The 24,980-nt window shown below is 42.0% G+C and overlaps 1 protein-coding gene across 2 annotated transcripts in view; it reads left to right on the top strand.

Annotated features, from left to right (window-relative positions):
- The first annotated feature begins 1,947 nt into the window (after positions 1-1,947).
- Positions 1,948-24,980, top strand: part of BHLHA15 (basic helix-loop-helix family member a15) — a 56,903-nt gene continuing 33,870 nt past the window's right edge. The window contains exon 1 of one of the 2 annotated variants that reach the window (XR_014225447.1): positions 1,948-2,182. The gene's annotated coding sequence lies outside the window, so the exon portion shown is untranslated. The remainder of the gene's footprint in view (positions 2,183-24,980) is intronic. The other variant, XM_082262262.1, reaches the window with a different exon arrangement.

Here is a 24,980-nt window from a genome sequence, read left to right as displayed (position 1 = left end):
ATCAAATACCACCAAAAGAAAGCTCTGTTTGTGGGAAAAAAAGGACGTAAATTTTGTTTGGGTAAAGCGTCGCATTGTCCATTAAAGTCGCACAGCGTCGAATCACAAAAAGTGGCCCAGACGTAAGACAGCAAAATCCATCCTCTAGTGGTAAAGTGGTTAAAATTTGACGTTCATTTTTTTCGACTCCAATGATGAGAAAATTCGAAGGAGCAAGACCAAAAATTTTTCTCAAACAAATTTCTAACAGCGAATGTGGTTTTATTATTGGCTATGTTTCATAGCATAAAATAAAAAAAATATATATTTTTTCTTCAAAATTTCTGTCTTTTGCCGTCCGCGATTTTCTAACCATTAGCGGGGTTAACTTGACAATCATTTTTCTGACTCCAATGATGAGAAAATTAAAAGGAGTAGGAAATAAATAAATGTTGGTATTTTTTAAAATGTATTATTGGAAATGTTTTATAGCATAAAATAAAAAAAATATATATTTTTTCTTCAAAATTTCCATCTTTTTCCATCAGTGGTAACCAAATACCATCAAGAGAAAGCTTTATTTGTATGAAAAAACTACTCCGGATTAACTTGACGTTCATTTTTTCGACTCCAATGACCAGAAAATTCACAGGAGTAAGAACTAAATAAATGTTGGTAATTAATAAAATTTATTATTGGAAATTTTTTATAGCATAAAATAAAAAATATATTTTTATTCAAAATTTCCATCTTTTTCCGTCAGCGGTAACCAAATACCATCAAGAGAAAGCTTTATTTGTGTGAAAAAATTGCTCAGGATTAACTTGACTTTTTCGACTCCAATGATGAGAAAATTTGAAGGAGCAAAAACTAAATAAATTTAGATGTTTTTTTTTAATTTATTATTGGATATGTTTTACAGAATAAAAATTGACGTTCATTTTTTTGACTCCAAAGATGAGAACATTTGAAGGAGCAAGAACTAAATAAATTTAGGTGATTTTTTAAAAATTTATTATTGGATAAGTTCTAGCATAAAACTTGATGTTAATTTTTTTTCGACTCCAAAGATAAGAAAATTCAAAGTAGCAAGAACTAAATAAATTTAAGTGATTTTTAAAATGTATTATTGGATATGTATTATAGCATAAAACATATCCAATAATGAATTTTAAAAATCACTTTTATAGCATAAAACTTGACGTTCATTTTTTTTTAATCCAATGATAAAATTCGAAGGAGCAAGAACTAAATAAATTTAGGTGATTTTTAATATTTATTATTGTATATGTTTTATAGCATAAAACTTGACGTTCATTTTTTTCGACTCCAATGACGAGAAAATTCTAAGTAGCAAGAACTAAATAAATTTAGGGGATTTTTAAAATGTATTATTGAATATGTTTTATAGCATAAAACTTGACGTTCATTTTTTTCGACTCCAAAGATAAGAAAATTCGAAAGGCGCAAGACCGAAAATATTTCTCAAACAAATTTCTAACAGCGAAAATATTTCTCAAACAAATTTCTAACAGCGAAAATATTTCTCAAACAAATTTCTAACAGCGAAAATATTTCTCAAACAAATTTCTAACAGCGAAAATATTTCTCAAACAAATTTCTAACAGCGAATGTGGTTTTGGTTTGGGAAAATCCTTTCCTTCTAAAAATCAAATGTTAAAAGTCAATTTAATTTTGAAGCACTTTTGAACAAGATTTATGAAGCTGTCGCATGTTCGGAGAATTTTCGTAGGGACATTTTTTAGAAAATCTACTCATGTAGAAAAGCAATGACCTTAGGAATGGTCGCTTGAAAAACAGAATGTCTCCCGACTGCTCTTATCGCAATAAAGCACATTGTTTCAGGAACGCTGCGCCGATATGCCTATTTACCTAGGTGTTCTTTCTAAATAAGAATGGGAACATTTACTTACAGAGCTACAATGTGACAACTGGCAGAGCTGAGCATGTGCCACAGCTGGAAGAGCTTCTAGGGCTTGTTTAGTTTTTGCATGTGAGATGCTGCCAGACCCCACCCCTTCCCCAACCGTGCACTAAAGCTACGTGTACTATCCACAGGCTCACAGCAATAGACGCAGACGCTGGCTGCAACCTCCCTGCATCTCACTCAGCTGCACCTGACCTACTGGACCCTGACAGCGGATAATTCCATCCGGAAACAGCAGGACGACAGAGAGAGCAGGTAACGTGTGTGTCTTTACTGCAACTCTACCTTTCCTTTCACCTGCACAAATACAGGTACTCTTTACACAATGCCCACTTTATTCCAGCTCAATGAATTCTGCATCTAGTATAATACCAATGACTACCCATACTTGGCCATGAAGTAATTGCTTGCCATGACTACTTGCAGTACGTATTTAGCAATATTTTAATATCATTTTCAGGAAAGCTGCGCTGCAATTTTTCCACTCTCGCTATACAACACAGTAGTGCAGAGAGCGAAAAACCAACTAGCGCTCTACATCTAAGTTAGGGCCGGTTTGCATTTGTGCGGCACATTTTATGGCACATTTTATGCGTGGCACATTTTTAGTTGCGCTACCATTGAACTCTATTAGAAAGCACATCAAAGTTCTGCATGCTGCCTCTGTCATGCGCTTTCATCAAAACACACGTTCTAACAGAGTTTAATGATAGCGCATGTAAAACGACGCGGTGAGCAAAAAAAAAAACGCACTGCGCACATGTGAACAGACCCTTACGTTTATGACACCCAAACATCAATATGTTTCTAGCATTTTTATTGGGTGTTTTTCAGAAGAAAATAATAAGTTAATATCTATTAAAAACGATTTAATAAAAGCGATGTGGAAATAAGACGCAGAAAATGATAAGGTTAGCTGTACATTTATCTGATACAAAGATATTTCCGGGGACATCCTTCAGAAAAAAATAATAAGTTAATACATCTAAGTTAGGGTCGGTTCGCATGTGTGCGGCACATTTTATGCGCGTCACATAGTCGCGCTACCGCTGAACTCTATTAGAAAGCACATCAAAGTTCTGCATGCTGCCTCTGTGATGCACTTTCATCAAAACGCACGTTCTAATAGAGTTTAATGATAGCACATGTAAAACGCGGTGAGCAAAAAAAAACGCACTGCGCACATGTGAACTGTCCCTTACGTTTATGACATCCAAACATCAATATGTTTCTAGCATTTTTATTGGGCATTCTTCAGAAGAAAATAAGTTAATATCTATTAAAAATGATTTAATAAAAGGATAAGACGCAGAAAATGATAAGGTTAGCTGTACATTTATCTGATGCAAAGATATTTCCGGGGACATTTCCTGAAAATGATAGAATTGTACTAGTCAATCAAAGGCATGTTAGTATATAATGGAGATCTTAGGCTGGCTTTACACTGTTCTGTGTGGATGCATCATCACAGTAGATGTAAATGGGGTCAGAGAGGATCCCTATAAACTACAGCGCATGGAGGTGAACCAGGCACTTAGAAAATAATGGGATTTTCACTTGACATGCATTTAGAAGAGTTTTGCTTCATCAAAACAGACAAGTGTTACTATAAGTACTTCTTTTTTGATAGTTACAATTTTCTGTATATCGTTACCCATGATGGGCCTCCTTTTATAAAAGTGACATGCGTTTGACAAGCGTTTTTACGTTCATGTGCATGCAATTGCAATGCAAATGCATTTTTCCCAGGCTTGCATTTTCTTTGAGGTCACTTCCATCTTTTCTTCTTTGGGTTTTTATGTGCACTGCACTGAGCTGCGAGCAATTCCATGCATTTACATGCGTTTCTGTGTAATTGCAGCTTAGAAAAATGCAGCTTGCTGTACCTTATTTTTTTTTCACTGCACTGTAATAGTGTAACAATGCCCATAGGATAACCTGGAATTTTGACTGTCTATGCAGTTGGAGTGCAATCAAAAATGCATCCCACTGCATCTGATGTGAATGGGCCCCCGAGCAATCTCCTTATTCTTCAAAAATAATCCATACACATGCACTACTTAATGGCCCTGTAAACTATATTTTATGAAATTGTTACTGTGTTTTTCTGCTTTCTTATCACATCCTCTGCGAGCTCCCGAACAACTCCTTTTCATCCTCACTTCCGTTTATATGCAATTAGCAGTGCACGTTAGTTGCAGTCATGTGCACTGCTCTATGCGCATTGCACGTTAGTTGCGGTCATGTGCACTGCTCTATGTACACTACATGTTAGTTGCGGTCATGTGCGCTGCTCTATGCGCACTACATGTTAGTTACGGTCATGTGCACTGCTCTATGTACACTACATGTTAGTTGCGGTCATGTGCACTGCTCTATGCGCACTACATGTTAGTTGCGGTCATGTGCACTGCTCTATGCACATTGCACATTAGTTGCGGTCATGTGCACTGCTCTATGCGCACTACATGTTAGTTGCGGTCATGTGCACTGCTCTATGCGCACTACATGTTAGTTGCGGTCATGTGCGCTGCTCTATGCACACTACATGTTAGTTGCGGTCATGTGCGCTGCTCTATGTGCACTACATGTTAGTTGCGGTCATGTGCACTGCTCTATGCGCACTACATGTTAGTTGCGGTCATGTGCACTGCTCTATGCACATTGCACTTTAGTTGCGGTCATGTGCGCTGCTCTATGCGCACTACATGTTAGTTGCGGTCATGTGCACTGCTCTATACGCACTACATGTTAGTTGCGGTCATGTGCACTGCTCTATGCGCACTACATGTTAGTTGCTGTCATGTGCACTGCTCTATGCGCACTACATGTTAGTTGCGGTCATGTGCACTGCTCTATGCGCACTACATGTTAGTTGCGGTCATGTGCACTGCTCTATGCACACTACATGTTAGTTGCGGTCATGTGCACTGCTCTATGCGCACTACATGTTAGTTGCGGTCATGTGCGCTGCTCTATGCGCACTACATGTTAGTTGCGGTCATGTGCGCTGCTCTATGCGCACTACATGTTAGTTGCGGTCATGTGCGCTGCTCTATGCGCACTACATGTTAGTTGCGGTCATGTGCACTGCTCTATGCGCACTACATGTTAGTTGCGGTCATGTGCACTGCTCTATGCGCACTACATGTTAGTTGCGGTCATGTGCACTGCTCTATGCGCACTACATGTTAGTTGCGGTCATGTGCGCTGCTCTATGCGCACTACATGTTAGTTGCGGTCATGTGCGCTGCTCTATGCGCACTACATGTTAGTTGCGGTCATGTGCGCTGCTCTATGCGCACTACATGTTAGTTGCGGTCATGTGCACTGCTCTATGCGCAACATATTAGTTGCGGTCATGTGCACTGCTCTATGCGCACTACATGTTGCGGTCATGTGCGCTGCTCTATGCGCACTACATGTTAGTTGCGGTCATGTGCACTGCTCTATGCGCACTACATGTTAGTTGCGGTCATGTGCGCTGCTCTATGTGCACTGCTCTATGCGCACTACATGTTAGTTGCGGTCATGTGCACTGCTCTATGCGCACTACATGATAGTGTGCTAACTAGTTACTTTTTTAAGTGACATGACCAACACTGGCTATGTTGCCTGTAACCTCGATCACATTCAAGCTTTCAGCTCCCAATTTGGAAGGGCCTGACTAGTGACTGTGGGAAACACATTCATGAATTGGATATTGTGTTATTAAATAAGCTTATGCAATTTCTCAGCATGAATTTTTGGTTATGACTCACCTGTGTGTATAGTACAAGTGTACTGAGAATTAGTTATACAAACAGCAAACGTAAACCATCTCAGCAATACTTCGCTGTTTACAGGAGAGCTGCAGTGGAACATAATGCATGGACTTCGGTGAGCACATTTGGGATACAGGTATATGTCAGGACAAAATATTACAAAAAAAAAACATGTTCAGCATATCTCTGCAATACATGTGCATTCACCTATGTTGTATCCCTTTAAAGATGCTGCAGGCGCTGTAACATACCTGTTGACCTGCCAGAAATCGAGTGCGCTCCTAACTTCCTGTTTGAGTGTTCTGTATTGAAATCCCAACCGTTGTTAACCCTGCCTGCTGCAGAACTCTACATATCCTGCAACCCTCTCTGTCCCATTCATATTCATGCATTGAGTTGAATGTACATTAGAGTAGAAGTACAGCCAAAGCTCGTTTGTCTGTACTTCTCCAGTTCCTTTTGCACTCCTGTGACCCATTTTCAACTGAAGCCCGCTGTCGGCTGACGTCACAGAGCCAATCCAGGCTGGGGAAAGATCGCGGCCATAAGGTCGGGATCCACCCAGGAGCCTGGACTAGCACCTGGCTCAGCCTCTCATAGAGCCGCTGAGAGCCTGAGCCAGCCGCTCCCGCCCCCTCCACAACCCAGCACTCCAGTTAGTGCGAGGTGGGGGTTTGGTAGAGCAGACAACAGTGACTGACAGTCACCAGCTCTCTGCCTAGGGAGCTCTGAGAACTGAGCGATCAGAGGTGTTTGATCGCTCCGTTCTCACCCCTAGAGCCGGTGGGGGACAGATGCAGCATCAGATTGATGATGCGTCCACCTAGGTAAGTATGATTAAATAAAAAAAAAAATCCTAACATCTCTTTTAACCACTTGCCGACCGCCGCACGACTATCTACGTCGGCGGTCAGCCCCTCACAGGCAAAGTGGCGTAGGGCTACGTCACTAGCTTGTGAGGGTCTAGGGAGCGAGCGCGCGCCGCCGGAGGCGCGCTCCCGCTCCCCCCCGCGCGTGTGACCGGCGGACCCGATGTCCGCCGGTCACTCTGCGATCGGCGGGGGAGAGGGAGAAAGTCAGGCGGCTCGTGTAAACAAGCTGCCTGTCATTCTCCCCTGTGTATGAAGGATGATCATACGGTTCTACTATGTAGAACCGTTGATCACTCTTCATACATCTGAAGCCACAGCCAATCACAGTAGAAAGCACGCCCCTAGGGACACACACAGCCCCTCCCTTTCAAAAAAAGTTAACCCCTTCACTGCCAGTGTATTTTTACAGTAACATTGCATATGTATAGCACTGATTACTGTAGAAATGTCACTGGTACCCCCAAAAGTGGCAAAAATGTCAGTCAAGGGTCCGATCTGTCCACCGCAATGTCGCAGTACCGCAAAAAAAATCGCAGATCGCCGCCATTACGCGTTAAAAAAAAAACAACAAAAATGACAAAAATCTTTCCCTTTGTTAGTAAACGCGATAACTTTTGCGCAAACCAATCAAAATACGCTTTTTGCGATTTTTTTTTTTTTACCAAACATATGTAGCATAAAACAAATTGGCCGAAAATGTTAAAAAATTTTGATTTTTAAATTTTTTTTGGGGGGAATTTCATATAAACAAAATGTGAAAAATATTGCTATTTTTGCAAAATTGACCCAAAATTTTTTTGTTTATAGCGCGTGATCAAAAAAATCGCACAGGTGATCAAATACCACCAAAAGAAAGCTCTGTTTGTGGGGAAAAAAGGACGTCAAATTCGTTTAGGTACGGCGTAGCACGACCGCGCAATTGTCCGTTAAATTCACGCAGTGCCGAATCGCAAAATACTCCCTGGTCGTTTAGCAGCCAAATCCTCCGGGGCTTAAGTGGTTAAACAAATGCTGCTACATTAACTCTCAAGTGCGAGCCCACACACTATGTGTAGGGAAATGGCTCTTGGGAGATGTAGTTCTGGGGCATTTCTACATAATTCTGAACTGAACTTCTAGCATCTGCCCCTGCAAGACTTTTCCCCAAAGCCTGGTGATGTCGTCACAGGGAGTATTACAAGCCGTTTCATACAAGGTATAGGAATAGGGGGTGATAAGGTGGTTTGGGGTTAAGTGATACTAAACACACACTGTTTAATTAACATTGTCTATTCTATTTCTGTATATGGATGATGGCACAGTGATTATTCTAATAAAAAAAAAAGAATATCTAAGTACCTTTTTCCTAAACAATATACAGCTGTCACATGACCCAGCTCTTTCTCAGTCTGTCTGCAGGGAAACATAAGTAGGAGGAGCTTCTAGTCCTCTGTTGCTGATCACGGTCAAAAAAAAAAAAACAGCCTTTGGAATACAGAGTAACAATACATCATTAATACCAATAAACTGTTTTAAATTGTCATAGAAATATAAATTTAAAATTAAATCTTAACATAGTGTGGGTGGATTTCTGCCAGTCACGAGCTGTGTCTTAGCATAGGAGGGAGGTGAAGCTTCCATTAATCTACATGTAATATTCCGCTCCCATTGTGTTTAGCTGATTAGTGGGCATTGAGGAGGAGGGAAGGAGTGAGTAGTCATTTACCACTGTGTATATACCCACATACCCATGGGCTGTGCAGATGTGATAGGGAGGAAATGCTCAACATAGAAACTCACTGAAAACTGAGCATGTGCAGGGCTGCAACCACAACTGAAATTTCCTTAGCTTAATTGGTGACATGGACAGAAGGAGGATATAGAGAGCAGCAGGATCAACCAGGTTTTTTGCAGAATACAGAAAATGAATCTCATAGTGACTGAGTATGAACAGCATGTAATACAGCATTTATTGATAGTTTTTATGATGTGGGTTTAGTAACACTTTCAATTTGGGTATTGTTTGGACCTATCTGTTTGCTCCCCCCCCCCTCCAGTGCCACATTCAGGTTGGGGAACGGGTACCTGTTTTGGACAGGTACCCATCCCTACTCCTGGTGGACTCGGCCACAGCGAAGTACCTCTGATGCCCGGCCCCCTCCTCCTTTGCCCATTCAGAATGCGCAGCGTGCTTCACGCATGCGCAGTAGGGGACTGGCCGTGAACCCGCAAGCCTTCACAGCCAGGTTCCCCTACCGGCAATGGCAGCGGCAGCACCCGACAGCCAATGAAAACATCAGCTGGGTGTGCTGACATCGTTGGATTCCAGGACAGGTAAGTGTCCTAATTCTAAAAGTCAGCAGCTACAGTATGTTTTCTGGGGGCAGAACTCGGCTTTAAGGCTACACTCACATAGCAGTTTAGCCACAGATAGTTTGCCACCTCTTGATGTAGCAACATCCTGTGCTATGGCCACATACATACTGGCCAACTAGCTGCAGACAGTTTTTGTGGTAAAAGTCCGCAGATAAGCTAACCCTGGATTCACCCTGTCTGCGTCCTGAGTCAGTCGCAGGCTCTATCCACATGTAACCACTCAGATGAACAGTTACATGCAAACAGTGGAGACGCCGGCCATTGATGTGTAAAGTGCAAATCTGACAGCCGCTACTGACACAGTGTGTGCTGGAAGTGTTTACAACTGTCAGCAAGAATCTACTGACCTTCCCTGCCCCCCCTGATAAACTGCCATGTGAATGTACCCTAAGACACAACTCACTGCACACAATACACACCTAAGCCTGTTTTTGTGTCATTTATTTTATTTTACAAAGCAGACTTTAACCACTTAAGCCCCGGAAGATTTTACCCCTTCCTGACCAGGCCCTATTTTGCGATTCGGCACTGTGTGAATTTAACGGACAATTGCGCGGTCGTGCGGCGCTGTACCTAAATGAATTTGACGTCCTTTTCTTCCCACAAACAGAGCTTTCTTTTGGTGGTATTTGATCACCTGTGCAATTTTTTGATCATGCGCTATAAACAAAAAAAGAGCAACAATTTTGCAAAAATAACAATATTTTTCACATTTTTTATATGAAATTCCCCCCAAAAAAATGTAAAAATCAAACTTTTTTAACATTTTAGGCCAATTTGTTTTCTGCTACCTATGTTTGGTAAAAAAATTGCAATAAGCGTATTTCGATTGGTTTGCGCAAAAGTTATTGCGTTTACTAACTACGGGAAAGATTTTTGTCATTTTTATTGGTTTTTTTTAACGAGTAATGGTGGCAATCTGCAATTTTTTTTGCGGGACTGTGACATTGCGGCGGACAGATCGGACCCTTGACTGACATTATTGACACTTTTGGGGGTACCAGTGACATTACTACAGTAATCAGTGCTATACATATGCACTGTTACTGTAAAAATGACACTGGCAGGGAAGGGGTTAACTTTATTAGAGAAGGAGGGGTTAAATGTTTCCCTAGGGGCGTGCTTCTAACTGTTATGGGATGTGGCTGTTTGTGTAACTACAGAGACATACGATCCTACATAGCAGGACCGTATGATCTCTGCACTTACACAAGGGAGAATGTTTGTTTACATTAGCCGCCTGCCTTTCTCCCTCTGTACCGGACGATCGCGAGTGACCGGCGGACATCGGGGATCACAGTGAACGAGCGGGGGCGGGAGCACGCCCTCGGTGGCACGCGCTTGCCCCCTATTGGCTCGCAGGCGAGTGACGTATCCATACGTCACTTTGCCTGCACGGGGCTGACCGCCACAGTATATGTACTTGCGGCGGTCGGCAAGTGGTTAATACCTCTATTAATATTTCTTTATTGCTGTCAGTGGTGTGAAATATTCATGTTAAAGATTTATCGTGTACAGTGCCTTGAAAAAGTATTCATACCCCTTGAAATGTTCCACATTTTGTCATGTTACAACCAAAAAGGTAAAAGTATTTTATTGGGATTTTATGTAATAGACCGACACAAAGTGGCACATAATTTTGAAGTGGAATGAAAATGATAAATGGTTTTCAACATTTTTTACAAATAAATATCTGAAAAGTGTGGACTGCATTTGTATTCAGCCCCCCTGAGTGAATACTTTGTAGAGCCACCTTTTACTGCAATTACAGCTGCAAGTCTTTTTAGGGATGTCTCCACCAGCTTTGCACATCTACCGAGTGAAAATTTTGCCCATTCCTCTTTGCGAAATAGCTCATTCTCTGTCAGATTGGATAGAGAGCATCTGTGAACAACAATTTTTAAGTCTTGCCACAGATTCTAAATTGGATTTAGGTCTGGATTTTGACTGGGCCATTCTAACACCTGAATATGCTTTGATCTAAACCATTCCATTGTAGCTCTGCCTGTATGTTTAGGGTCCTTGTCCTGCTGGAAGGTGAACCTCCGCCCCAGTCTCAAGTCTTTTGCAGACTCTGAACAGTTGCCCCGTATTTTGCTCTATCCATCATCCCATCATCTCTGTCCAGCTTCCCTGTCCCTGCTGAAGAAAAGCATCCCCAGAACATGATGCTGCCACCATCATGTTTCACAGTAGTGATGGTGTGTTCAGGGTTATGTGCAGTGTTAGTTTTCCGCCACACATAGTGTCCTGAACACATTCCTGACCTGAACACCTTCTTCCAAGTTTGCTGTGTCCCCACATGGCTTCTCACTTACTGCAAATGGGACTTCTTATGGCTTTATTTCAACAATGGTTTTCTTCTTTCCACTTTTCCATAAAGGCCAGATTTGTGGAATGCACGACTAATAATTGTCCTGTAGACAGATTCTCCCACCTTAGCTTACTATGGGCCTCTTGGCTGCTTCTCTGGTCAATGCTCTCCTTGCCCAGCCTGTCACTTTAGGTGGACAGCAATGTCTTGGTAGGTTTGCAGTTGTTCCATACTCTTTCCATTTTCAAAAGATGGATTGAACAGTACTCTGTGAGATGTTCAAAGCTTGGGGTATTTTTTTAAATTCTAAACCTGCTTTAAACTTCTCCACAACTTTATCCCTGACCTGTCTGGTGTGTTCCTTGGCATTCATGATGCTGTTTGTTCTCTAAGGTCCTCTAACAAACCTCCTGAGGGCTTCACAGAACAGTTGTATTTATACTGAGATTCAATTACACAGGTGGACTCTATTTACTAATTAGGTGGCTTCTGAAGGCAATTGGTTCTGCTAGATTTTAGTTAGGGGTATCCGAGTAAAGGGGGCTGAATACAAATGCACGCCACACTTTTCAGATATTTATTTGGAAAACCAATTATCATTTTCCTTCAACTCCATAATTATGTGCTACTTTGTGTTAGTCTATCACCTAAAATCCCAATAAATTGCGTTTTTGGTTGTAACATGACAAAATTTGGACATTCTCAAGGGGTATGAATACTTTTCAAGGCACTGTATATATAAGGAGCCACAATTTCTCAAGATCTTTGTTAGTTAACTTATTGCCAATCAAACAGATAGCGATAATGATAAATTTACAGTGTATGGAGTGAAAACAACAAAACAAAGCAAAAGATTTTGAGCATCAGAACCTATATCTGGCAAGTTGGATACATTTGGCCTCATGCACAGAGGATGTTTTTTTCCTCCCCGGATGAAGCAGCATTAAAAACAAGCCGCATTTTACAAACGGGTTTAGGCGCGTCAAGTGTCTGAGCATTTATTCATTATTACTTGCTTGTAAATACCTATGTCTGCAAGAACACATAGGTTAACATAGATGGGCGTTTAGAAGCAGAAAAATAAAAACGTCAAATGCCCTTAGAAATTTCACTTTTGACGCCCACTGCGCATGGCCTATTTCTCGAATGTTACTGGAGGTACATGACAGAAGTGCGCTGTGGGCATAATAAATAAACATATTATTATTTAAGTGTACATGAAGGATCCAGCCATGGGTATATATATTTTTAATATAATTATGGTATGATTTCCACATTAAACTAGGGGACTTGCATGAATAATAGTGCACAGGTAATAATGAGAAAAGGACGTTCCATAGGCAGGATCTCTGATTTTTTTGTAATACGTTTTTGGGAAGATAAGGAATGTACCTGTTTAGCCATCATGTGCTACAGAAGTTTACTTGTGACTTACTATCAACTTATCTTCCTAAACATGACATGACAGATCTACTTAGGCTTCTATTGGAGACCTTTTGAAAATGTAAGAATGTGGCTCCTATACCAATCCTCAGGCATCAGTCATTTCTAAATTGCTGACCTGGAACATCTATGCAGATCAGGGAAGTCTGACAAAATCAAGACTTTATCTGCGTATTTGCTGTGATCAAGACGTCTAGCCGAAACGCGTGAGCCTTTGTGTATTTTACTCACTAAAGTCTTTGTAAGGATTATCTGGAGTTACTGGGTATATTTTTCATTCCATTATCTGTGCATGCTTTCTTAGCCAGTAACTTAAAATATTAAAGTTGAACAAAAGACACATTTTTTGGTTTTTCAGTTTGGATAGAGTAAGGGAGGGTTATACCCCTGTCAGTTTTGTAACAGAAAAATGGTAACCAATTGCATACAGGACGTTAAATCAACTGTGACCAAAACTCAAACAGCTAATGTAAGATGGCTTCAGCTCTGCTCTCCACCCACAAGAGAGGTCTCTTAGGTGTGTTTGCCCCCCCTAGTGGGCTTGATTGTTGAGACCATTAAAGGGCGAAATGCATCTGAGAAGCCTCTCCTGTGGGTGGTTTGGTTTTTGGTCACAGTGGGTCGGCATCCTGTGTGATAGGTTTCTATTTTCCTGTAGCTGTTTTTTATGATCTGTACCAGTACATTACTGATATCAGAGATTAGAGCGCTGCCATTTTTTTTTTGTTTGTCTACCCTGTGGGGTTTTTCGTGCTATCTGTGCCCCATTGTGCAGAGTTCCCTTAATTTCCTTTCTCATAGCCACAAAAGGAAGTGAGAGGAAATACCTCCAAAGTGAAGGAATCTCTAGTTATCACTAGGGTCACCAGAACAAGTGTCCCCACTGGAAGATTTCCCCTTTATTCCTGTTCTGGTGACAACCCAAAATTTGGGATTTTTATTTCACCCTTGGTAGTAACAGTAAGCAAGACAAATGGAAAGAATGAAATTCCCTAAAGAGGGCACAGACCGCAATAAAAATCTGGCAGGTGTTCTAGTCCCTCTCCACTCTATCCAAAACTAAAACTTTCTCATCTCCACCTCTACTAACACACAGACCAGGTGCTGGCCCCGTGCATCATGGATTCCAATGAGCAAAAAGAATACTGGTTGGCCACACGTCCAGTAAAATCACCTTTATTTCAGCTAGTCCATAAAAACATATCCAAAAACACAAACAGAGGGGAACAGCATCACCAGCTAACGCGTTTCACACTTCATTAGCACTTCGTCATAGCTCATATCTAAGTGCTAAGGAAGTGTGAAACGCGTTGGCTGCTGATGCTGTTCCCCTCTGTTTGTGTTTTTGGATACGTTTTTTATTGACTTGCTGAAATAAAGGTGATTTTACTGGACGTGTGGCCAACCAGAATTCTTACCTAGATATACTTCAAAGCCAGTGGGTCAGTGTTACAGCCAAGCTACTAGCATTTTCTTGTGGAGAGACTAGCAATGGCAACTTGCATGGTTTCCATTAGGGAACAGTGACCCAAAATATTGTGTAGACTTTACAAAGCTGTATCCGTCAGTGTTATTAAAGTACCCTAAATGAAAATCATAGTCCCCTCTGAGTTTGTATTTGTGTAGGAGGGGTCTTTACAATCTTTTTTTTTTTTTGGTAATTGTATTCTTAGTGGCTAGAGAGGAAAGTTGTCATTTTCTCTCCATGGTCAATGAACATACAAGATATTTCTAAAGCAACACTATCACTTTTACCACTTCTGGACCGGAAGGATTTGCCCCTTTAACCACTTTACCACCGGAGGATTTTGCTGTCTTCCGTCCAGGCCACTTTTTGCGATTCGGCGCTGTGCGACTTCAACTGACAATTGCGCGGTCGTTCGACGCCGTACCCAAACGAAATTTACGTCCTTTTTTTCCCACAAACAGAGCTTTCTTTTGGTGGTATTTGATCACCTGTGCGATTTTTATTTTTTGCGCTATAAACAAAAAAAGAGCGTTTATTTTGAAAAAATAACAATATAAAGATGTAAAAACCAATTTTTTTAAAAATTTTTGGCCAATTTGTTTTATGCTACATATGTTTGGTAAAAAAAATTGCAATAAGCGTATTTTGATTGGTTTGCGCAAAAGTTATTGCGTTTACTAACAAAGGGAAAGATTTCTGTCATTTTTGGTGTTTTTTTTTTAACGCGTAATGGCGGCGATCTGCGATTTTTTTTGCGGGACTGCGACATTGCGGCGGACAGATCGGACCCTTGACTGACATTTTTGACACTTTTGGGGGTACCAGTGACATTACTGCAGTAATCAGTGCTATACATATGCACTGTTACTGTAAAAATGACACTGGCAGGGAAGGGGTTAATTTTATTGGAGAGGGAGGGGTTAATGTATGCCTGGTGCTTACTGACGTGTAGGGGGGGAGGTGACTGTGTGAGTCATGGACAGATCGGATGTCCAGCTATGCTGAACAGTCCGATCTGTCACTCCCTGTCACTATGGAGATCCGCCCGCTGTGTTTACACACAGCGGGCGGATCTCCAGACTCGATCCCCGACGATCGGGTAAGAGCAGCGGCGATCGCCGCTGCTCCTCCCCTGGCCCGACTCCCGCTGTGAATGAAAACAGCGGGAGCGAGCCTCCGGCGGCGCGCAAGCGAGCCTCCGGCGGCGCGCAAGCGCCGCCCAGAAGGGGGAGTGTCCAACGACGTTAATACTACGTCGCTGGACGATAACGAACCACTCTGCCGCAGTAGTATTACTGTGAGCGGTTGTAGAGTGGTTAACCAGGCTATTTTTTGTGATTCAGGTTTGCGTTTCTTTAACTGACAATTGCGCGGACATGCGACGCTGTACCCAAATAAAAATTGATGTCCTTTTTTCCCACAAATAGAATTTACTTTTGGGGGTATTTGATCACCTGTGCGATTTTGATTTTTTGCGCTATAAACGAAAAAAAAAAGAGTGACAATTCTGGAAAAAAAACAATATTTTTCACTTTCTGCTATATAACATTTAAAAGAAAGAAAAAAAAAAAAATAAGGATCAAATTGTTTCCTCATTTTAGGCCAATTTGTATTTTGCTACGTATTTGTTGGTAAAAAAAAATTCCAATAAGCGCATTTTGATTGGTTTGCGCAAAAGTTTTCACGTCTACAAACTAGGGGAAGATTTATGTCATTTTTATTTTTTATTTTTTTATTTTAGCAGGACTGCGACATTGCAGATCAGACCCCTAACTGACATTTTTGACATTTTGGGAGGACCAATGACATTACTACAGTAATCAGTGCTAAAAATATGCACTGTTACTGTACTAATGACACTGGCTGGGAAGGGATTAACCCAGGGGCGATCAAAGGGTTAAGTGTGAGCCTAGGGGAGTGTTTTCCAACTAAGGGGGGGATGGGCTTGTAATATCAACACAGAGACCTGTGTTCCTAAATATCAGGAACACAGGGGCTCTGTGTTAATAGCAGAGAGAACAACGGTCTGCTGTGTTTACATTCTCTTTTCACGGGGAGCGATTGCGGGTGCCTGGCGGCAATCGCGGCTGCTGGCCCCACACCTTGGATTCCCTGATGGGGAGTGGGCGCGGCTGCACGCCCACTGGATCGCTCCCGCGAACCGCCATACATGTACAGCAATTTGCGGGAGCCTGTCGCCCTGCTGCTGTATAACCGCAGCGGCTGATCGGCAAGCGGTTAGGGATATTTGTCCTTTTGCAGAGGCGTAACTAGAACCTTCAGGGCCCCGATGCAAGAAACCATGAAGGGCCCCCCAGACCCCTGGCCGGGGCCCTTCCCTTCAAGCCCGGGGCTCTTCCCACTAATCCTGGGGCTCTTTAATCTCATTGCATGGCCTTTTATTATGGTCCCGCATCAGGATCCTTTCACAAGTTCTGCAGTGGGCCCCCTTCCTGCAATCTTGGGGCCTCCCCACAGTGGTGAAATGCCAGGGCCCGGTCGCAAGTGTGACCTTTGAGATCCTAGAAGTTCACCCACTGGTTTGCTACCGGGCCCCCTGGAGCATGGGGCCCGGTAGCGATTGCAACCCCTGCAACCCCTGTAGTTACGCCCCTGTCCTTTTGGTATCTTGGTAAACATTCGTTACCCTACATTGTATTAAATTTTGTACTGATGTCTTAATACCCCAAATTACCTTAGTGACATCACCTAAACTATAGAATAGTACCGGTTACTTGCATTACACCCCTTTAGTGACTTCAGACCAGGTGGGAATAAGGATTCAAAAGCTTTACTTGCAGAAACATAAAGTCCAATATGCAAAATCGGTATTTCTTCCTACATTCCCAATGCTAACTCAGGCTCTGTTCTGCCTCGGCATACTTGCAAAGGTAGAGTTCAGGTAAATTCAGGGGATCCATAAGTGACATTTCCCCATGCTGGAGTCTTTGGGGCTAAACCCCTGGTCCTGATGACCTTCTACATGATGGCAGTAGCAGCAGGAGGCGACATGCCTTCACTCCTCTTGGGTGTAATTCTCTGACCCTCTCCCCCCTGGGCTTGGGTCGGACCCAAAGAAAAACCCACCGAAACCAAAGAACCGGGAAAGGCATTGCCTTTATCCTCCTGTCCAGCGCAGCACCTAACTTCCTATATTTCAATCTACTTGCACACTAATTCCCATTAACCCCCTATGTAATGGAGATGAACAAAGGCAGACATGTTTAAAGTCCAACCTAGGTAACAACCATGGCTCCCTTCATAGATAACGTGGAGGAATACGTTTAGCCATACAGGAACAGGAAATGTGTTATTCACAGAATCACTAGGCACAAATAAAGAAATATCCTAAAAAAAAAGAAAATTAACGTAGCTATTTCAACTAAGGACTGATAAGCTGCAATATATTTTGGAGGTGTCTGTAGATGTCACTTTACATAAAATTAAAATTGTCTAAAAAGCCATAAAAAGTACAGTGGGAATAGAAAAGAATCATCTCCCTTTAAAATTATCTTATTTTGTTGCTTTGCAGCCTGAAGTGAAGACAGGCACAGTTTTTGTTTTATCAAGCTGTATTTACTCAGTGCAACTTTTAAAATTCAAGTGAAAGATATAACACTAACATGCCAGAAAATAAAATTCATAAATAGAATCACTGATTTGGAAAAAGAAGCACCCCCCTCCTAAAAATGACTTGTAAACTCAATCAGGTGTAGCTAATCGCCTTCTCAATGGCGCACAGAGCCATTTGACTTTCAACTGGAATCAGCTGTGGTCCTTTTGATTAGCTCAGCATGAAAAGAGCTTTCCTGAAGCATTTCAGTCCCTGATAGAGCAACTAAAGCAAACAATCAACTAAGGGGGTGGGGGGGGGGGCAGACAAACAAAAAGTTGCAGGAATTTATGACAAAGAGTGGTCATTGTGTTCATGTGACAGAAATATCACAGATTCTCCACGAATGTGGCTTGAAGGTTGCAAGAAAAAAGGCACTCCTCAAGAAAGGCCACATGCAGTCAGGACTGAGCTTTGCCAGAACACACCTTGAAGATTCTCAAAAAAAGGTGATATGATCAGATGAGACCAAAATAGAATAATTTGGCTTCAACACCAAACAATATGTCTGGTGAAAATCCAATACAGCTCACCATCCAAATACCACCATTCCTACACTAAAGCATGCAGGTGGTAATATCCTGTTATGGGGGTGTTTCTCAGCAGCAGGGACTGGAGCACTTGTCAGGATAGAAGGAAAATGGATGGGGCAAATTACCATCAAATTCTTGAGGAAAATCTGCTGCCCTCTGCAGGAACGTTGTCAATGGGAAGGTTTACCTTCCAACATCACAATGACCCAATGCACACAGCAAAAATTACCACACAGTGGTTGAAGGAGGATAAGGGGAATGTCCTTGCATGGTCTAGTCAGAGCCCAGACTTAAACTCTATTGAAAATCTGTGGAATGACTAGAAGTCTGCAGTTCACAAACGGTCACCATCAAATTTAACTGAGCTTGAGCAGTTCTGCAAAGAAGAGTGGGCAAATATTGCAAAGTCTACATGTGCAAAGGTAGTAGAGCCATATCCCAACAGACTAAAGGCTGTAAATAAAGCAAAATACTCACACAAGTGGTGATCCCTTTTCCAATTCAGTAATTTCATTTTTGATTTCTTTTTTATTTTTCTGATATGTTGCTGTTCTATTTTTCACTTGGATGTTATAAGTTGCTCTGAGTAAATACAGCTGGATAAAAGAAAAGCTGTGTCTGTCTTCATCTCAGGCTGCAAAGCAACAAATTGTGATTATTTTAAAGGGGGTGATTCTTTTCTATACCCACTGTATGTATTTTATGAAAGGGAAAGATGGTGTATGTTTCTATCATCTGGCCATTACTATAAATCTGTGCTGTGCCTCTTGTCAGTTGGAGTCATATAATTGAGGCAATCTAGATATACTTGCTGAGTGACAGGGATTAGATTGTTGAGAGATGTAGGACCTGACATGATGAGCCAGTTAATAAGCAAAGTTAGCTGATCACTTAGCACAGCTAACCACACAAAATCCCTTAAATTACCTTCAAGTGTATCACTAGAATTTATTTTTTTTTTAATAGAGTAAGAAACAGTTAGATTGGCCATACAAAGATCAAAAATTTCTCCGGTTCCTGCTGAACCGCCCAAATTTTGATCCAAGTATGGCCATTTCCATTCATGAGGAGTCGATTCCATCAAGCGACTTCTCATTAACAGGCTTGTTGGTATATTTTGCTCGATCAGCACATTAAACCGATCGTCTGCAGCACTGATCAGTGTATTCTGGCAGCCGGGGGGGGGGGGGGGGGTCTGTCAGATTACAATGACACAGCGAGGAGGATTCCTGCATCCCCATGGAATGTGTGGATGGGGAAATCTGTTCAGTTTTCCCTTCAGCTGGCTGAATGAAAAAAAGCCAAACCATGTATGGCCAGCTTAGAAATCACGTTCGGTAATTATTTTTTTTTCAGTCTGTGTCTTGTTGGGAAGATTTCACTTTTTGTCCTAGTGACATTGTTGGGACTTTTGAAGGAAGTAAAGGAAAATCTCCAGTGGAAACATGGACAGCAATAAAAGATAACCAAGCTTCTTCCCCTTCTCTATTAAAGCCGCCCATACACTGTTCAAATTTTGGCTGGTTCCTAATGAACCAGCCAAAATTCGATTAATGGGTGGTCCTGTCACCAGCCTCCCATCCGACATTGATTGAAAATTGAAAGCAGCCAGGCAGATAATTTTCAGCTGAAGAGCAGCTACATCCAATCAGATGCAGCTGCTGTTCGGGTATTTTGACAGCCAGCAGATGATTAGTCCATCTACACTGGATAGCATGGATTGAGAAATTGGTTTGATTGTTGTGTTCAATCTGCAGGCCTAACCAAATCTATAAGGCCAGCCATAGACGGTTCAAATCTGTCGGTTCAGCAGGAACCAGCCGAGACTTGAACTGTGTATGGGCAGGCTGAATGTACCAAGTTGATCAATCGATCAACTTGGGTACAACCAGCCTGCTGGATTTACTTGCGATTATGGCTGGAAGCTGCAGGAAAGAAATTTGTCAGCTTAAAGCAGGGACTGTCCGAATTCCAATCAGTGTGTGACAGTCACCAGTAGTCAGAAGTTGATAGTTTCATCAACTTCTGTAGCGAACATGTTGGAAAATGTTTCTCGATCAGTGACTGCAGTAGCAGGTCCAGCTGTCAGAATAAAATTGAAAGATTTTACTTCACTTCCTCTTGATGACACAACATTGTCTCTTGGACAGAAAGTGAATGAAAGCCTCTCTAAAAGGGTAATGGATAACGAAATTACTTGACTATTTTTAGTCAAGTATGGTTTTAGTTAGCCACTTGCCGACCGCCGCACGACTATCTACGTCGGCGGTCAGCCCCTCACAGGCAAAGTGACGTAGGGCTACGTCACTAGCTTGTGAGGGTCTAGGGAGCGAGCGCGCGCCCCCGGAGGCGCGCTCCCGCTCCCGAGTGGTCACGGACCCCCCCGCGCGTGTGACCGGCGGACCCGATGTCCGCCGGCCACTCTGCGATCGGCGGGGGAGAGGGAGAATGTCAGGCAGCTTGTGTAAACAAGCCACCTGTCATTCTCCTCGCTGTATGAGAGCTGATCATCTGGATCTACTATGTAGATCCGTTGATCAGTCTGCATACAGCTGAAGCCCCAGCCAATCACAGTTAGAATCACGCCCCTAGGGACACACACAGCCCCTCCCTCTCAAATAAAGTTAACCCCTTCACTACCAGTGTATTTTTACAGTAACAGTGCATATATATAGCACTGATTACTGTAGAAATGTCACTGGTAACCCCAAAAGTGTCAAAAATGTCAGTCAAGGGTCCGATCTGTCCGCCGCAATGTCACAGTACCGCAAAAAAAATCGCAGATTGCCGCCATTACGCGTTAAAAAAAAAAAACAACAAAAATGACAAAAATCTTTCCCTTAGTTAGTAAACACAATAACTTTTGCGCAAACCAATCAAAATACGCTTTTTGCGATTTTTTTTTACCAAACATAGGTAGCATAAAACAAATTGGCCGAAAATTTTAAAAAATTTTGATTTTTACATTTTTTTTTGGGGGAATTTCATATAAAAAAAAGGGAAAAATATTGCTATTTTTGCAAAATGGACGCTCTTTTTTTGTTTATAGCGCGTGATCAAAAAATCGCACAGGTGATCAAATACCGCCAAAAGAAAGCTCTGTTTGTGGGAAAAAAAGGACGCCAAATTCGTTTAGGTACAGCGTCGCACGACCGCGCAATTCTCCGTTAAAGTCACGCAGTGCCGAATCGCAAAATACCCCCTGGTCGGAATGGGGTAAAATCTTCCAGGGCTTAAGTGGTTAGGGATACACTTTAGGGCTCATTTAGACGTGCAAAGAAATTTGAGTGTCCATTAACGAACCTAACAGCACGTTTTTTTTTTTTTTTATATAATCTTTATTTAAGATAAAGTAACATGTCACATCAATGTTTTTTAATAATGCAAAAAACATACATTTCCAAGACACGTATAAAATGTGAGGTACAAGTAGTAAACGAGAATAAAAGGAAGAACAACAGTTGTATGACAGAGTAATAATAGAGCTCTCTCTTCAAGGAATTGGGGTTGCTGCCTTGAGTCTGTCACCAACTAGTGTGTGAATATGTGAATCCAGAAATAAGTAAATAAAAAAATGGCTCTTGACAAGAGGACTTATTGGCCAGCACTAGGCCAACATATGCTAATGAGAGTGTTAAATGAACTATAGAGTGGCCCAGCCGACCCAGATACTAGGGGAGAGGATATGTGCATCCATCTAACCTCCTCCAGCACACCACCAGCACCATCGCCACCCTGAGGCCTAAAACAAACACCGAAGGGAGAAGCAGTGCTACCCTCAGGACTCAGTGACAAAACACTGGGACTGCCCGTCATGTTAGTGCATTATGAGGTAGTACTTAAACCAGATTCCCAAAAAACGAGAAACTTATTCAATTGTTGAAAGAAAAAAGGAAAAAGAGAACGGAAAGAAAAAGGAGTAGGAACGTACCTTAGTTCTCGCAACCAGTGCTCTCGCCCACACCAAGCCCAGCATCCCATAGGATAGAAAATTGCATATTTGTGTGTACCACTAAAAAAAAAAAGACCCTCGTCTCACTGCTACTGAGGCTAGGTACGTTGCCTAAGAGATGGTTCTGCCAATTCTGGCAATGGCAGATCTAAACTGGAGGACACCTGTCTGGGGTCACAAATCTAATCCATCCAAGAGGACCAAATGCTGGAGAAGCGTTCACGGTTACCTTTACAAGTCGCTATCCAATCCTCCGCTTCCCTTATATCATTAACCTTGTGAATCAACTCCTCTCGGCTAAGAACCTGTGCTCGCTTCCAATATATTGGGAGCAAATGCTTTGCCGCATTCAGTAGATAGGGCAATGCGCTCTTCTTATACTGGCTAATCGGTATAGGAGGGATATGAGAGATATGGAAGAGGAAATGAACAGGGGAAAGAGAAATGTCCAGACCTAGGATTTCTTTTATCTGATATTTAATGTCATCCCAAAAGAGCTTAATCACAGGACAATCCCACCACATATGTAATAGCGTACCTGGGCGGCCACAGCCTCTCCAGCATTGTTCAGAAGTAGATGGATAGATTTGTGCTAGATCAGCGGGCACCTGGTACCAGTGTGGCAAAATCTTATAGCTTGTTTCCTGTATCTTGCAATCAATAGCGCTTGAATGAGTCACCGGTACAGGTGGATCAGCTGAGCCGCACTAAACTCAAGCCCGAGGTCCCTATCTCAGACTCATATATACGCCGGTTTAGCTTCGGAAGTGGCAGAGCCCAGCAGTTAATACAATTCAGAGACCATATGTGGTATCGGTTTCTCTGTGGAAAAAAAGGCGTTCAAAAGGTCTAAGGGAAATGTCCCTTATTGAGCGGCCATGGACTTTGAAAAAGTGGTGGATTTGACTGTACCTCCAGAAATCAATTTGGGAACCTCCGTGTCGGGCTTTCAAAGTCTCAAAAGTAATCAAAACGGCATGTTTTTGATGTGGTTGTGACATGTTAAAAAAAAGTTTGCCAGTACTATCATCTCGACTAGTAATGCTTTCTAAACACATCTGCCCACGTTTCTAAATTGCAGCAAGAGGAGCGACGTGCGCTTTGGTTTCCTTTATTCCTAATGGCACCCCAAATGCAGTATGATTCTTCCGTGATGGTTACACAGCAATCGCAGCAAAACACGTGTTTAAAATTTGTGCTTAGCTTGTCGTAAAAAAAGGAGCAGGAGCTTTTTTGGGGGTGACAAACGCACATAAAGTAGCCCATTGAAGTGAGTGGGCTGCCCTATGCGTGACACACAGAAAAATCTTTAAATCACACTTTCAGATTTGCAAGTGGGGGGCGATCATTTCTGCAATGAGATATCTGAACAAGTTATAGGAAACAGTCCTGTATTTCCTTCTCCTGTGATCATTTTGGTAAAAAGTTTCTTATCAGACTAAATCAGTGGGCAATATCTTTGCCTAATAGAGTATATTTTAACTTATATATATTTGTCCAAAATATTTTGATCTTGGAACACTCCCACCAGATATGTAAGAGAGTACCTGGCTGCTGGTATCCCCTAAAGCAGGGGTCTCCAAACTTTCTAAACAAAGGTCAGTTTACTGTCCTTCAGACTTTAGGGGGGCTGGACTGAGGCCACTGGGAGTAGAAAAGGTCCTGAGGGCAGTCTGGAAAAAAAATGCCGCCTCTTTGGTGTCAATGAGAGAAATTGTGCCCTATCATTGGTATAAGTGGGAGGAATTGTGCCGCATTGTTGGTGCCATTGGGAGAAATTGTCCCTCATCATTATTGTCATTGGGAGGAATTATGTTCCACTATTGAGAGGAATTGTGTCCCCATCAATGGAGTCATTGGGCCCAGTTGTTAGTGTCATTGGGAGGATTTGTATCCCATTATTGGTGTCATTGGGCCTCATTGTTGGTGTCATTGGGAGGAATTGTGTCCCATCATTGATGTCATTGAGAGAAATTGTCCCCCATCATTCGTGTCATTAGGAGGAATTGTGCCCCCTTCATTTGTGTCAGTGAGGGAAATTATGCCCCATTGTTGGTATCAGTGGATGAAATAGTGCCCCAAGGGCCAGATAAATGTAATCAAAGGGCTGCCGTTTGGAGACCACTGCCCTAAAGCATAGGTCTGAAGCCACGGGACTAAATTCACCAAATGTTTGGAGCCCATGTGCCATCTCATGAGCAACTTCTAATTGGACTCTATAGCTGACGCATTTATAGAACAATGTGCAGTAGTCTGCCATATTTATTGCCAGTCTTTCAGGTCCAGGATATCCCCATTATGTATGTGTGCGGATGTGGGGGTCTGTCCTTCCAAAATTGAGGCAGTTATATATTCTCAATTGCGTTAATGTTTGAAAGGAGGAGGATGATTTGATTACCTGGATAACAAGGTTTTTAATCTGGAAAATATCTGAATATTTCTTGTAGTGGTGTGTTATGTAAATGTTTGATAGCGGAAAAATGTTATACTTCCATTGGGGACAGTGGGCAATGTCTTTTTTTGCAATAGAGATGGTCAAATGATGTCCTAATAATTGCACTTTGATCAGCGCTCAGCTCTTTGTGCTAAGGATCTATGAGTTGTTAGAGGATGAACAGCCTCTTTATGGGCATGTGTTATGTTTTAAATGATAATGTTTGGATTGGTGAGATTATGATATATATTTGCAGTGAGGTTGATTTTCTCTGTTAATAGTGGCTGTTAAACTAAGGGAACATA

The sequence above is a fragment of the Pelophylax lessonae genome, assembly GCF_965119305.1.
Source record: "Pelophylax lessonae genome assembly, chromosome: 6".
Classification (NCBI taxonomy): Eukaryota; Metazoa; Chordata; class Amphibia; order Anura; family Ranidae; genus Pelophylax; species Pelophylax lessonae.
This window is presented reverse-complemented; position numbering and strand designations above follow the sequence as displayed.